The 12,825-nt window shown below is 44.1% G+C and overlaps 1 protein-coding gene across 4 annotated transcripts in view; it reads left to right on the top strand.

The window, feature by feature from the left end:
* Positions 1-12,825, top strand: part of Pax5 (paired box 5) — a 173,769-nt gene that overhangs the window by 69,100 nt on the left and 91,844 nt on the right. The gene's annotated exons all lie outside the window — the stretch shown is intronic.

Here is a 12,825-nt window from a genome sequence, read left to right as displayed (position 1 = left end):
GGCAATGAAGAAGTCTGTCATTAGACAAGCTCCTTTACGGGGCATTAGAAGAGAGGGAAAAAAACCAGAGGACCCTTGTTGTATAACTGGCTTGCTGTCCCTGTGCAGAGGAGTCAGTCACTGCCTGTATAGATGGGACCAGCAAGATCTTACTGAAAGAGCTTATTGAAAAAAATCTCAGGGCCTGAATATGGTCAGAAAAATGCCAAGTTCAATTCAGAACAATAGTTCCTGATGCCCTGTCTATGCCAGGTCCTCAGGGGGCCACCTTATAGCCATGGGCAACATAGACATTGTTCTAGCTGCTAAGAGTAGCCATCTATTGAATGGGACAGAGCCTATAAGCAATAACTGTCCCCAGCACTTTCTCAGCCGGTACTGATGGCAGCACTGGCTTCACTGAGCCTCTCCTTAATGCTAATCAGATGATGCTCCTGGAATTTTCCCACAGAACATTTAAAGCAATGTAGCCCATTTGTGTAAACTCTCATGGAGAGGAAGGTCTAGAGGTTCTCCTGGGTCCTGAGAAGTAAGGAAGGCCTCTAAGGCTACAATCTTATGACAGTTTGTCATAATCACATAACTTTAGGGCTAGCAGGGACAAGCGAAGCAAGCCTTCAACTCTCTCATTGTTTGGAGGCTGAGAGAGGACAGAGCTGTGTGAAGCTGCTTAGGAAGTATGTGGTGAAGGGTGAACATAGTCATTTTGGGTCAGAGAAATTCTCTGCACTTCACAAGATTCACAAGGAAACCGAGGTTCTGAGAGACCTGCTTCACGTAACACCAGATATTAGGAAAGACTGCATAGTGACAGTGAGGCTGACCTGAAGGAAGAAGAGTTCTGAAGCCACCCATGTGTCTTATTCAACTTACTCTCTCATTACTCACTCAGACATATTTCTTGTATTCAGGCCTGGCATAGTGCCAGTCATAAGAGGGATGAGGATGAATCAGGTGCCAGCTCTGCCCATAGTTCACAGGAGCAGCCTGCCATGAACTTGGAGGCCATGAACAAGAGTGTAGTTTCTATGGGTCCTGATGCAGTGTTGAGAGAAAGAATTAGGAGTATCAAGAGCGAGGGTACTGAGGAGGGGACATGGTTGTGGTCCTGAAGGACAGGAAAGAGCCCTGCATTACAAGTTTGGTGAGGACTTTTTTCTAGCAGTGTCCTTCAGAGTGTTGCGGGCATGTCACCAGCCTGTCTCTCTGTGAGCTCTGAGGCGGGGCCAGCAGGCAGACTGAACAATCTGAACGATAATGACTGACTCAGTGTTTTCTGGTTAATCTGTGTCACCTCCCAATGGCATGTGGTAATGAGGAGAGATGGAAGGTGAGGCTGTGGAGCTGGCCTGTTCACACACAGGCACTGGACTATGAATGACATACCCTCACACCCCGTTCCCAATCAATCTGGACAAATGATGGCAGGAGCAAGGGGCTGCAGATGAGCAAGGATGCAGGTCAAGGGTACAGGTTCCTTGAGTCTCCTCCTGCCCATGGGATCTGCCTTGTGAGCCCCAGAGTGGCATGGAGGTGACACGGGAAGGAGGCCCTGAGCTGCGGGCTGTGGAGGCTGCCTACTTCTTTCATTCGCATACACATCAAGCTACGTGAGCTTATGTGTCTCTGGGGCCTAGAGGCCTGGGTGGAGGTTCTGCTGGCTTGATTTAGTCCTGGCTCTGCTAGGTTGAACAAGGTGCTTTATCTGGACCTTGCTTTTCATAGCGATGGTCTTAGTTATCATGGTTGGAGGTGACAGCAATAGCATCCTACAGTGACCACAGAGATCTTCCTTACACATGTTGATAGCTGTCACTTTTCAAAGTTCTTTCACATGTAACCTTTCATTGGCTCTTTCATTGACATGCTGGCTAAGCAGGCTGGGCAGTTTGTGATTCCCCCTTGAGTGGATTAGAACATCTCTCTGGATTGTTCACCCCATTTTCAGGATTATAGGGGCCACAGAGCTGGAATCAGACTTTGAACCTTCTGTCCCATATTGTGTAAAGTGGTGCCATAGGCCCCTGTGGCTGCGGGGATCTGCTAACATGCAGGTGGCCTTCTGAAGGCAGAGCCTGTGGGATGTTCCAGAACTCTCAGGGTCCTCCCTTGGCTTAGGGAGGTCACAATCTGCTGAATTACCTACTCCATCTCCCTGGAGAAGCATTCCTGTTCAGAGACATGCTGGGGTTCTGCTCGTCACTAATGGGAACTTAGAGCCTCCTCATCTTACTGCTTTTCCCAGTTCTGCCTTGTGTGTGTAGCCCTGGCTTGGGCTGTCATAGAGAAACTTGCTAAACCTTTTGCCCTGGTGGCAGATGTTAATAGAGACCCACTCCTATGGGCAATACTATACTACTCACAGTACTATACCACTTATTCCCCAGGACTAAGGAGCAGCCAGGAGGGCCCCCGACAGTTCATGCTCCTCAGTCCAGTGAACTAGTCAAGTGGTCATGCTTGCTCTCTCACAGCCATTCCCTGAGAGGTTTGTGCCACAGAGGCACCTAGGCAGCTAGGTGAGTGTTTCAGATGAAAAATGGAAAACAGCATGGAAAAAATCTATTCAGTAGTAATGGCTAGAAACTTTCCAAACCTTGAAACACTTCCTTTTTCCAAATGGTTATTGAAAAAGCAATTCTGTTTTCCCTTTATGGAGAGTGAGTAAAAATCAACTTGGGGTGGGGTGGGGTGGGGTGAAGGGACAAATGGTGGTGAATGTGTGCATAGCCTGCGTGTATATGTAGGTGGTGGTGGTGGTGGTGGTGGTGGTGGTATGTGTGTGTGTGTGTGTGTGTGTGTGTGTGTGTTTGCTGACACCGCAGTAGTAGAATTTGTTTCAGTAAAACTTGCCTTGATGCTGGCTGGGCTGTCATGGGTACTGGCTTTGGTGGAGCGGGTCCCTCCTCCGGCCACCACAGGAAGGCCGCAGAGTGCAAGCAGACTGCAGTATTTACCCTCGGCAGACTATTAACCAACACCAGGCTATTAATCTGGCTTTTGAGCCTTCACTAAAGCCCATAAAAGCTCACAGTTGTCAAATGGAGTTCATTTTAATTTCCTTTCAATCACAGTAAATTATTCAGGTGATAAATCAGCTGGAGCAGCCTCCTGGCTGTAATAGAAACCCTAATTCCTGGCTAATTATCCAGCCCATTGCTGCCAACAGATCAATACGGGTGCAAAATGGAATGGGCCCAGGGCCCTCTCTCCCATAGGGCTAGAGACAGAGAGACAGCTGGGGAAGGGGAAAGGACTGTTGACCTCCCAGGAAGTTCAAAGGTGACGGGGTTAAACCAGGAAAAGGTCTGTCCCTTGTCTGACAGAGAAAGCCACCAGAAATGTCTCCTGCTCTGATGAGCTGCTTAGCCCTCTGAGTGGTGGTGTTTCTCTAGGCTGGCTTGCATTTATTTGCCCAGAATAACAGAGCTTGGCCAGCAGGGATGGCCTCAACAGTTCCCGCAAGGAGCCAGGTACTGCAGGAGATAGATGAAGCTCTGGATGATGCTTTCTGCCTTCAGGGAGCTTGTTTCTCTCACGAATGGGTCTGTGTCCCACTACAGGGAGGTAGAGGAGACAAAAGAAGGGGTGGGGAGACAGACATGTCCAGTTGGAAAAGGAAAAGGTTTCCTGGATTAGGTGACTGTAGGGCTGGCAGGATTCAGATCTGTGGAGATGATAAGATTGGCTGGAGAGAGATTAAGGTAGAAGGAATGGCTCAGGCAGAGATCTAGAGGAGTGGTAGTATGGGAGTTTATACCTGCACTGAGCTTTTATCAAAGCCATATTAAATGCCAGAGGTGTTCTATATTCATTGCTTATCATAGTTTCTACTTTAGGCTATGGAGAACCTTACTTGCTCCTCTAAGTATTCTATCATCCTAAGTATTCCTATCATCCAGGGCCCAGTGAGCTGGTGCAGTGCCTTGGCCAAGAGCAGAAGGGAACATGTAAAACCAAGAGCAGAGCCAGGCTGGTAGTCACTGACCCCCTACCTTGTAGCATGACCAGGCTGACTACTGATTTTTAGAAGGAGACAGTTTCCTCAGTGTGTGTGCGTGTGTGTGTGTGTGTCTGTGTGTGTGTGTTTGTGTGTGTGTGTGTGTTCAACCTACTTATCCTGGGAGGTGAGCTTGAGTTAGGAGATCTGGGGCTTCCCCTTGAACCACAGCAGTCTCTGGAAGAGTTAGACCGAGGTCTAGGACAGTGACAGTCCAAGTTGCTTTTCTTCCTCTCATCTTGTCTTCCTTTCACAGGTCATCAAACCACACTCTGTTAGACAAAGTTGAGTGTACCCAGGAAGCAATGAAAAATTCTTTCTTGGGAGGGATGACTAAGTTGAGAGATTGGGGCTTTTTGGTCTGAAGGGAAGACTTGGAGATAAATAGACTAAGAGAATGTCCCAACTTTCAAACAGTGGGGTCCAAGGCTCTTTATGAAGCAGTGAGCTTCCCATCCCGGGAGGCATTCAAGTAGACTCTAGTATTTCACTCATATGTTGTATTGGTAGTTTAATGATCCATTGTGAGCTTGATTAGCTAAATGTCAAAGCCCTTTTGACTGGAAAAAATCTTCCTATCTTATGATAGGAAGAGTGAGAAAAGACCATTGGAAAGAAGGGAAGGAAAAGAGGAGATAACAGATTTTTTAAATAAAACATGGGTAGGACACTGGAGGGAAGTTCCCCCATCCTGCAAACCTGGAATCCTTGCTAGTGTAGGCAGGGTACATCATCACTGGCCACCATGGCTGTGGCCCTGGGCATAAAGCTGGAGGCTACAGGGACTTGGGAGGCCAACGTATGGCTTCAAGGTATGACAGATTGAGCAGGCTGGGGTTTCTGATGAGGATGTCATGGCCAGAGGTCTGGATATCAGTGGCTGGTGTCAGCTTTAATGCTTGCAGACAATGCCCAATACCCTCTGCCTGGGCATTCAGTACCTGGTCCCTCTGGGGGGATTAAACACACTCATGTCCTATCAATAAGTGCTATAGCCAGTAGCAGGGCAGGTCTGGCAGAGCATGATAAATACCTGAACACCAACAAACTCTTACATAGCATCCTAACTGACAATAGCTCCCCAAGGCAGAATAGACCATCAACTATGTTCATACAGCAGATAGGGAGACTGAGATAGGGAAAAGATGAAGAAGAGCCCCAAGTGATGTGGTTAGTAAGTACACCTCAATCTCCATCCCCTGCTTCTTGTAAGTACAGACACCCCTTTGGGGTCCATTCTTTGCCCTCCACTGGTGTCCACATCTACTAGTTTATTGGTTGATTAATTGATTGACTTCAGCAAATAGTTACTAATTCTGTGCCAGGTACTGTGTTAAGTTCTGAGGAGACTGGCAGTAACAAAGACAGATGTGGGTCCCAGAATTTACTTCATAGCGATGGAGACAGACATTAACGCACTACCAGCAAAATGGTGTTATTAATGATAATTATAGAGTAATGGTGCTTTGAGGAGAAGACTAGGATGTGATGCGAGTAGAGAGTGAGAACTCTTTGATAGGGTCAGGGAGCATCTCTCTGAGGATGACACCTTGAAGGTAAAGGTGGTGAAGAGAGGTAGGGACAGTTTCCCAGGCAGAGGGAACAGCCTATGTAAAGGCCTAAAATTGGAAAGACCTTGATACAGTAACCAAAAGATGTCCTGTGGGCTAGTGAGCATGGAAGGCAAGAAGTGGCATGAAATGCAGTTAATGGGGTAGAGAAGGTTGATGCGAACTAACTTGGGGGCCAGGGCCAAGACCAGTGCCTTAGGTTTTATCCTGAGGGTAAGATGCTTCCACAAGATTATAAAGCAGGAAATAGCAGGATCCGATATAATAGATTGGAAGATTATTCCAGCTGCTCTGAAGTAACTTGGGTGATTGGGGAACCAGGAGGCTATTGATTGCTATGGAAATATCACCATACCCTCAGAAATGGCTATCTGCTTTGTCAGAGTTGGTATAGTCTGTAGCATTTGATCAGGAATAATGGCCCCACAATGCACTGCTTCTCTCCTCTCTGTTTCTTAACCTATTCCCACCTACTTCAGTCCCTAGCCAGGACCCCAGGTTTACAGCAGTTGAATGGTAATTTGGTTTTGAGCTTCTTGCGGTCAAAGAGAACAGGAAACAGTAATTTGTGTATTGCTGGTTGTCTACCAGGGACAAATTGGCTATTTTTCTCCCCTGACACTTAAACCAAAAAAGGAATTTTCACATAGTTTCTGGTGGGGGCTGTCAATCAGTGGTTATGGTACTCCCTAGTACTTTTAGAATTTTTGCTGTGGGTTTTACAGGGCTCTATGTCATGTGCTAGTAGTCAGTGTATTTTGCAGTGGTGGGGCTGCTGTGATCACTGCTCAGGAATGCAGCTTCCTAACAGCCCCTCCTAAGCTAGGAAACCCACAGGTGCACAGGGAAGCTCTTCCTGGATTTTCCCACTCAAGGTTCTTGGGGACTTGAGATCTCTGCTATCTAAATATACCCTAGGGGAATGCCCCCTCCCTACAGTTGGAGAAGGTTTTATCGGTTGGCATGGACCTCAGACACTCTCATCTGTCCTTCAGCCTCCACTTCTGAGGAAGATGAGAACATCATAGTTTGTCTATGACTTCTCTAATGAGGGATATTGTGCAGTGTCCATGAAAGGGAAACCCTATGTTTTGGAGCTTAAAGAAACAGACATAATGCAGACATGCCTTTGTTCAGACTTTTTAGTCTTTGTCATACCACAGTGCTGACCATTTTGATATTTATATACCACATCATGGTAAATAGAGAATGCTCATGGCTGGAGGCATCTGGCCTGCAGAATTTGCCTTCCTAGATCTCCTAGACCAAAGGCTGAAAGGATCCCATACCTTGTACAGGATCTGGGATGCTTGGCTTTTATGGACAAGAAGAGTTAGGACCTGGATGGACTTTGAATCTTTGCCAATCTTGAGGAGATTGATTTGGAAATCTGATTTGAATACCCAAATAGTCCCTCCACACCTTCTCAATTTTTCTAGAATTCTCTGAAATTGAGCTGGACAGTATCTGCAGGCCAAGAGAGACCTAGGTGAACCTTCTGACTCATTATCTCTGGTACTGCGGGTATTTACTATTACTTTATTTTTTTAAAATCAGTGTTTTATTGGGAAAATACTGTACAGAAGGGTTACAATCACATGAACAAGGTAATGAGTACATTTCTTATTAAGCATTGTTGCCTCCTCCTTTGTTTTTCCCCTACCATCCCTTCCCTCCCATATCCACAACTACACTCCCCCGACCCCTGCCTAAATTGTAAAGTTCGTTTTTCGACATAGCGTCTTGTACATCTCATTGTTGCAATGGGTCAACCTGTATCCCTATTTAAACAATTTGTTTTTTCCCTTTTCCCCTCCTCAAATTATACTGACATCAAATACAGTGAAAACAGGGATCATATCATGGGGGAGGGACATACAAAGCATCAAAAAAATCATATGGTACCTTACAAATACGTTACAAACAATAGCAAGAAAGAAAAAAATCACTTGTGTCCTATTACTTTCTTAAAGTTGTTCAAATTCTGAGCTCTGCTCACTACTTCTCTGTATGGTGTCTCAATCTCACCTGTCCAGCATGAGTCCTGCCTTCACTAGGAAGCCTGCACAGACACATTGGTCTGTACTCACCTTTGTCTTGCCAGAGCTCATGATGCAGTCTTTTAAAGATGATGATGATGGTGGTGGTGATGATGATGATGATGATGATGATGATGAAGATGGTGATGATGATGTGATTGTATGAAGGTTATAGTTCCCTTTGTCAGGTTATGAATATAGTACATCTTGATCAATGCCATCCCTTCCATCTTTCTCCTCCATTTTCCCACCCTCCCATCCCTAACTTCAAGTTACATAGTTCAATTTTTACCTTATGTACAATGAATATAATGACTGCATCTGCTCACCCTTCCTCCCTTCTTTCACATGCCCTCCTCTTACCTTTCCCCCCAAACATGTTGCTGCTTCCTGGTATTCATTGTGTGTGTGTGTGTGTGTGTGTGTGTGTGTGTGTGTGTGTGTGTGTGTGCTGGTACTGGAGCTTGAACTCTGGGCCTGCGTGCTGTCACTGAGCCTCTTTGTGCTCAAAGCTGGCACTCTACCACTTGAACTGCAGCGATTTATTGGGGAGAAGAGTCTCATGGACTTTCTTGCCTGGGCTGATTTTGAACCATGATCCTCAGATCGCAGCCTCCTGAGTAGCTAGGATTGTAGGTATGAGCCAAGTGCCTGGCATGTATTCATTTTTAAAAAATGTAGTTCATTAGTTGTTCCGAGGAGTTATACCTTTAGATTCCTCCCCTAAGTATACCATTCTTTACTCAGTTTTTGTGTGTATGCATAAAACTCTGTATATGTTATCATGTATGTTTGCATTTTAGATCTAACTTTCAGATCTGAGGGAAAACGTGCACTGTTTGTCTTTCTGAGCTTTTTTTTACTTCACTTAACATAATTTTTCTAGGTCCATCCATTTCCCTCCAAATGACAGTATTTTCACTCTAATAGATGAGTAAAATTCCATTGTATATATGTATCACATATTCTTGATCCACTCATCTATGGTAGGACACCTATAATTTGGCTTCCATAATTTGGCTATTGTGAATAGTGCAGCAATGAACATGGTTATGTATCTTTACTGCATCAAGACTTGTAATATTCTGGGTAGATGGCCAGGAGTGGTATTGCTGGATTATAGGGTAATCTTATGTTTAGTTTTTTTTAATTTTTATTTATTTTTTATTGTGAAAATACTGTACAGAGATGGGCAAGATAATGAGTACATTTCTTATCAAGCATTGTGGCCTCCTCCATTGTTTCCCCTTCCCATCCCTTCCCAGCCTCCCCCGCCCAGGCTCCCCTACCTAATCCTCCCCCCCCCCACCAAAGTTGTAAAGTTCGTTTTCAACATGACAACTTGTTGAGGAATGCACTGAGTCTTAATTGAGGCTGTAGTAAGTGATGTAGTCACTGTACATTCACTGCTACCAGATGCCTGGCTCAGTTTGCAGAGGACCTTGCCCATCTCCTCACCAGATCACAGCTCCTATTGTCCTCTTGCACAGACAAGACAAAGGGATCTGGTGAGCTAGGTACAGTGACTCAGCCAAGGTCACAGGGGAAGCAGTAAGCCAAGATCAGAAGTAGCCACAACTTCCATGGGCAGGGACCTAGAAAGGTGGTGAAAATGGTCCCACATGGCAAGGAAGGAGGGGCCAGGAGTTTTTCTAGTTCTTTCCAGTGTGAGGAGAGAGGGGTACAACATCTTTCCACAGACTGAGATGCTAAACCAATACTTAGTTTTCTTTCCCCCTCCTCCCTCCTTCCTTCTTTCCCTCCCTCCCACTCTCCCTCCCTCCCTCCCTCTCTCTCTTCCTTCTCTCTCCCTCCCTTCCTCTCCCTCTCCCTCTCCCTTTCCATTTTTCTCTACTCCCTCCCTTTATCTCTCCCCCCGCCCTCCGCCCCAGTCCTGGAGCTTGAACTTGGCCTGAGTGTTGTTCCTGACCCTCTTTGTATATAAGGCTAACACTCTACCGCTTGAGCCACAGTGCCACTTCCAGTTTTTTTCTGAGTATTTTATTACAGATAGGAGTCTCATGGACTTTTCTGCCCAGGCTGGCCTCTAACTGTGACCCTCAGATCTCAGCCTCATGAATAGCTAGGATTACAGGCATGAGCCACTACTGGTGAGGCACCATTATTGGGTTTTAGTTTTCATTTAACTTGTCAAGGCTCATGAGCATTTTTTCACTTAAGCCATGTACTCCCTACCTCTGGTTTGTATTTCATTTTTGAGATAGAGTCTTGCTAACTTTTTTTAGGCTGGCACTGAACTCATGATTGTCCCGCTTTGGCTTTTATAGTAGTTGGGATTATAGGTGTATGCCATGTAATGCAAATGCTTCTTTGCTTTGCTGCCTGGAGATTTACTTGGGGATGCCTATTTGTTCCTAAGAAGCTTTGAAAATATCTTCTAAACAATTGAGCATTCCTTGTCTTTTTATGATTTGAGCACTAGGATACTTTTCCAGAATCATTGTGCCCGTGTCACAAGATTGAGAAATGTTTGGAGGATTTAAAAAATTGCAGTGATGTGTCTTGAACTTATCTCTTTGGACCACAGTTTGCATTTGAGGTATTGGGCAGGACTGACTTTTTCTGGAGATCCAATGCAGCTCTCACATTCTAGGTGGCGGGGAAATCTAGTTGGAAGTCCATCTCTTATTTTTATTTTGATGTGTTTACAGTTTTTCCTCCTGTCTGTTCCACTCTTTCTGATGACAGGCAAATTCTGTGAATGTGGGGTTTAAAGATTACAAATAAATTGTCAAGGAGCTGCCTGCACCTTGCTGGGATATTCTTTCATTCATTTATTCATTCATTCATCCAAGAAATTTTTACAGATCTGCCATGTCAGTGACATTGACCACCTGTGCTGTGCTGTGTGGCATACAGTAATGACAATCACTGCAGCTGAAGGGACTATGTGAGGAGTGACTGTAGGTACAGACTGTTCCCTCAGACAAGGCTAAGCAGTACTTGGAATGACAAAAAGAAAAGAGGATAGATAATTCTGGTCCTATAGCTTCTTTGATTTTGAGGGTACATTACAAATGTGCCTTAAGGAATCTGGCTATTCACAAAGCTCTTAAAAACAATTAAAACCTTTATTAGGTTATAAATTATTATTCTTTTAAAGGACACAGATTTCTGATGGTTATTAACAATGGAAATACTGGATCAATGTAAAAATAAAAGACAAAGTGTATCTTAGGATGAAAGAAAGTGGGAACTCAGGAACTGGAAATGAAGAGAGAGCTAAGGACCAGACCTTTTAAATGTATGAGCAACTGTCTTGGTGGCGCAGGACAGTAGTTGAACAGGGGATAGGGTTTGATGCTGATATTAGGACAGAACATGTGAGTTTAGACCAATATGACACAGGAGCTGGGACTGAAACCATGCAAACAACTTGACACTGGGAGGCCTTCACTGTCCAAGAACTGGGCACTAGGTCAGGCTCATCTACAAGCCAAGATGTAGTAAGGAAACTTCATTCCATGTGGGACTCCAGAAAAATAAAGGTTTTCCTTGAACAGTTAAAATCCTAAGCCTGTACTATATATAGGTGTGCTGTTTCACATCATGTCATGCTTTAACAGGCCCAAGAATAGAAATTAATATAAAAATTTGACTTATATGAGCAAAATCCCTGGATGCCTTCTAGAAGCATTTAAAAAGGTATCATCTGGGTCCTTCCATAATCCAGTATGCAGTATGTACCATATGCTTACAGAGTGAGTGATAACTACTAAATAGGAGCTCACAGCTCTTAACCAGAGGATCAGTACTCTAAGAATCTAGGAGACAATTTGGAAGAGACTATGAAATCATTAGAGATATGAACCTACTATAAAAGAACAGACCACTATGAAAACAGAAGATGCACATTAGAAAAAGAAACAAATAAACTTTCTAGAAATAAAAATTACAGCCATCAGAATTAAAGCTTCAGTTTATAGATTAAGTACCAGATAAGAAATAGCTAAACAGAAAATTGGTGATATGGGAGACAGAGTTGAGGAAATTACCTGGAAGATAGTATAAAAAGCTAAAGAGTTGGGAAGGAACTGTCATGAGAAAGTTCAACATAGTTGGACTTGGAAATATTAAATTAAAGAAAGACAAGAGAGGCAATATTTTAAGAAATGATTATAAACCTAGCTGCTCAGGAGACTGAGATCTGAGGACCAAAGTTAGAAGACAGTGTGGGCAAGAAAGTCCCTAACAATCTTATCTCCAATTAAACACACAGAAAGCTGAAAGTGGAAGAGCTCTAGCCTTGAGCAGAAAAGCTCAGGGATAGCACCCAGGATTGAGCTTGAGTCCCAGGACTTGCACAAAAAAACAGAGAGAGGAAAAAAAAATAAAGAAACCATGGTTAAGGACTTGATGGAACAGAAATATTCAATGCCAAGCAAGTTAAATAAAAGTATATAGACAAACTATAGTGAATTTGAAGAACATCAAAGACAACTGGAAAATGATAAAAGCAACTAAAGAGGAAGTGTTGGTCCTAGGGCTTGAACTCAGGGTCTAAGATCTGTCCCGGAGCTTTTGTGCTTAAGGCTAGCTTTTATGTTCATGGCTAGTGTTCTACCACTTGAGACATAGCTCTAATTTCCACTTTTTTGGTGCCTAACTGGAAATAAGAGTCTCATGGACTTTCCTGCCTGGCCGGTTTTGAATCTTGATTCTCAGATTTCAGCCTCCTGAATAGCTAGGGATTGATTACACGCATGAGCCACCGGCACCCAGCAGCCATGCAAAGCACTCTTAGAAAAGAATAGGGTAAGAGCCTTGCTTTTCTGTAGATACTGAAAGACAGAAAGTGCTATCAATAGAGGGAGTATGTGAAAAGTGTGACTTCATTAATATAAAGAATGTCAACTCATTAAAAGATACAAAATATGGTAGGGTTTGAACTCAGGGCCTCTTGCAAGTGTTTTACTACCTGAACCACTCACCCAGATCTTTATTTGCTTCAGTTGTGATTTTTTCAGGTAGAGTCTTGTGGTTTTTGCCTAGGGTTATCCTTGAGCCACAATCCTCTCATCTCTGCCTCCCGCATGGTGGGATTATAAACATATGCCTCCACCTCTGGCCTGTAACAGTCCACTTATAATTAGATACATGATCATAAAATAAGATAGTAAAGGTAAATGAAAACATTTTCAGATAAAAACAGGGGAGGGTTAACCACTCACAGACTTTTGCTGAGCTGCTAAAT

This window comes from Dipodomys ordii, unplaced genomic scaffold (assembly GCF_000151885.1).
Source record: "Dipodomys ordii isolate 6190 unplaced genomic scaffold, Dord_2.0 Scaffold95, whole genome shotgun sequence".
In the NCBI taxonomy this organism is placed as follows: Eukaryota; Metazoa; Chordata; class Mammalia; order Rodentia; family Heteromyidae; genus Dipodomys; species Dipodomys ordii.
This window is presented reverse-complemented; position numbering and strand designations above follow the sequence as displayed.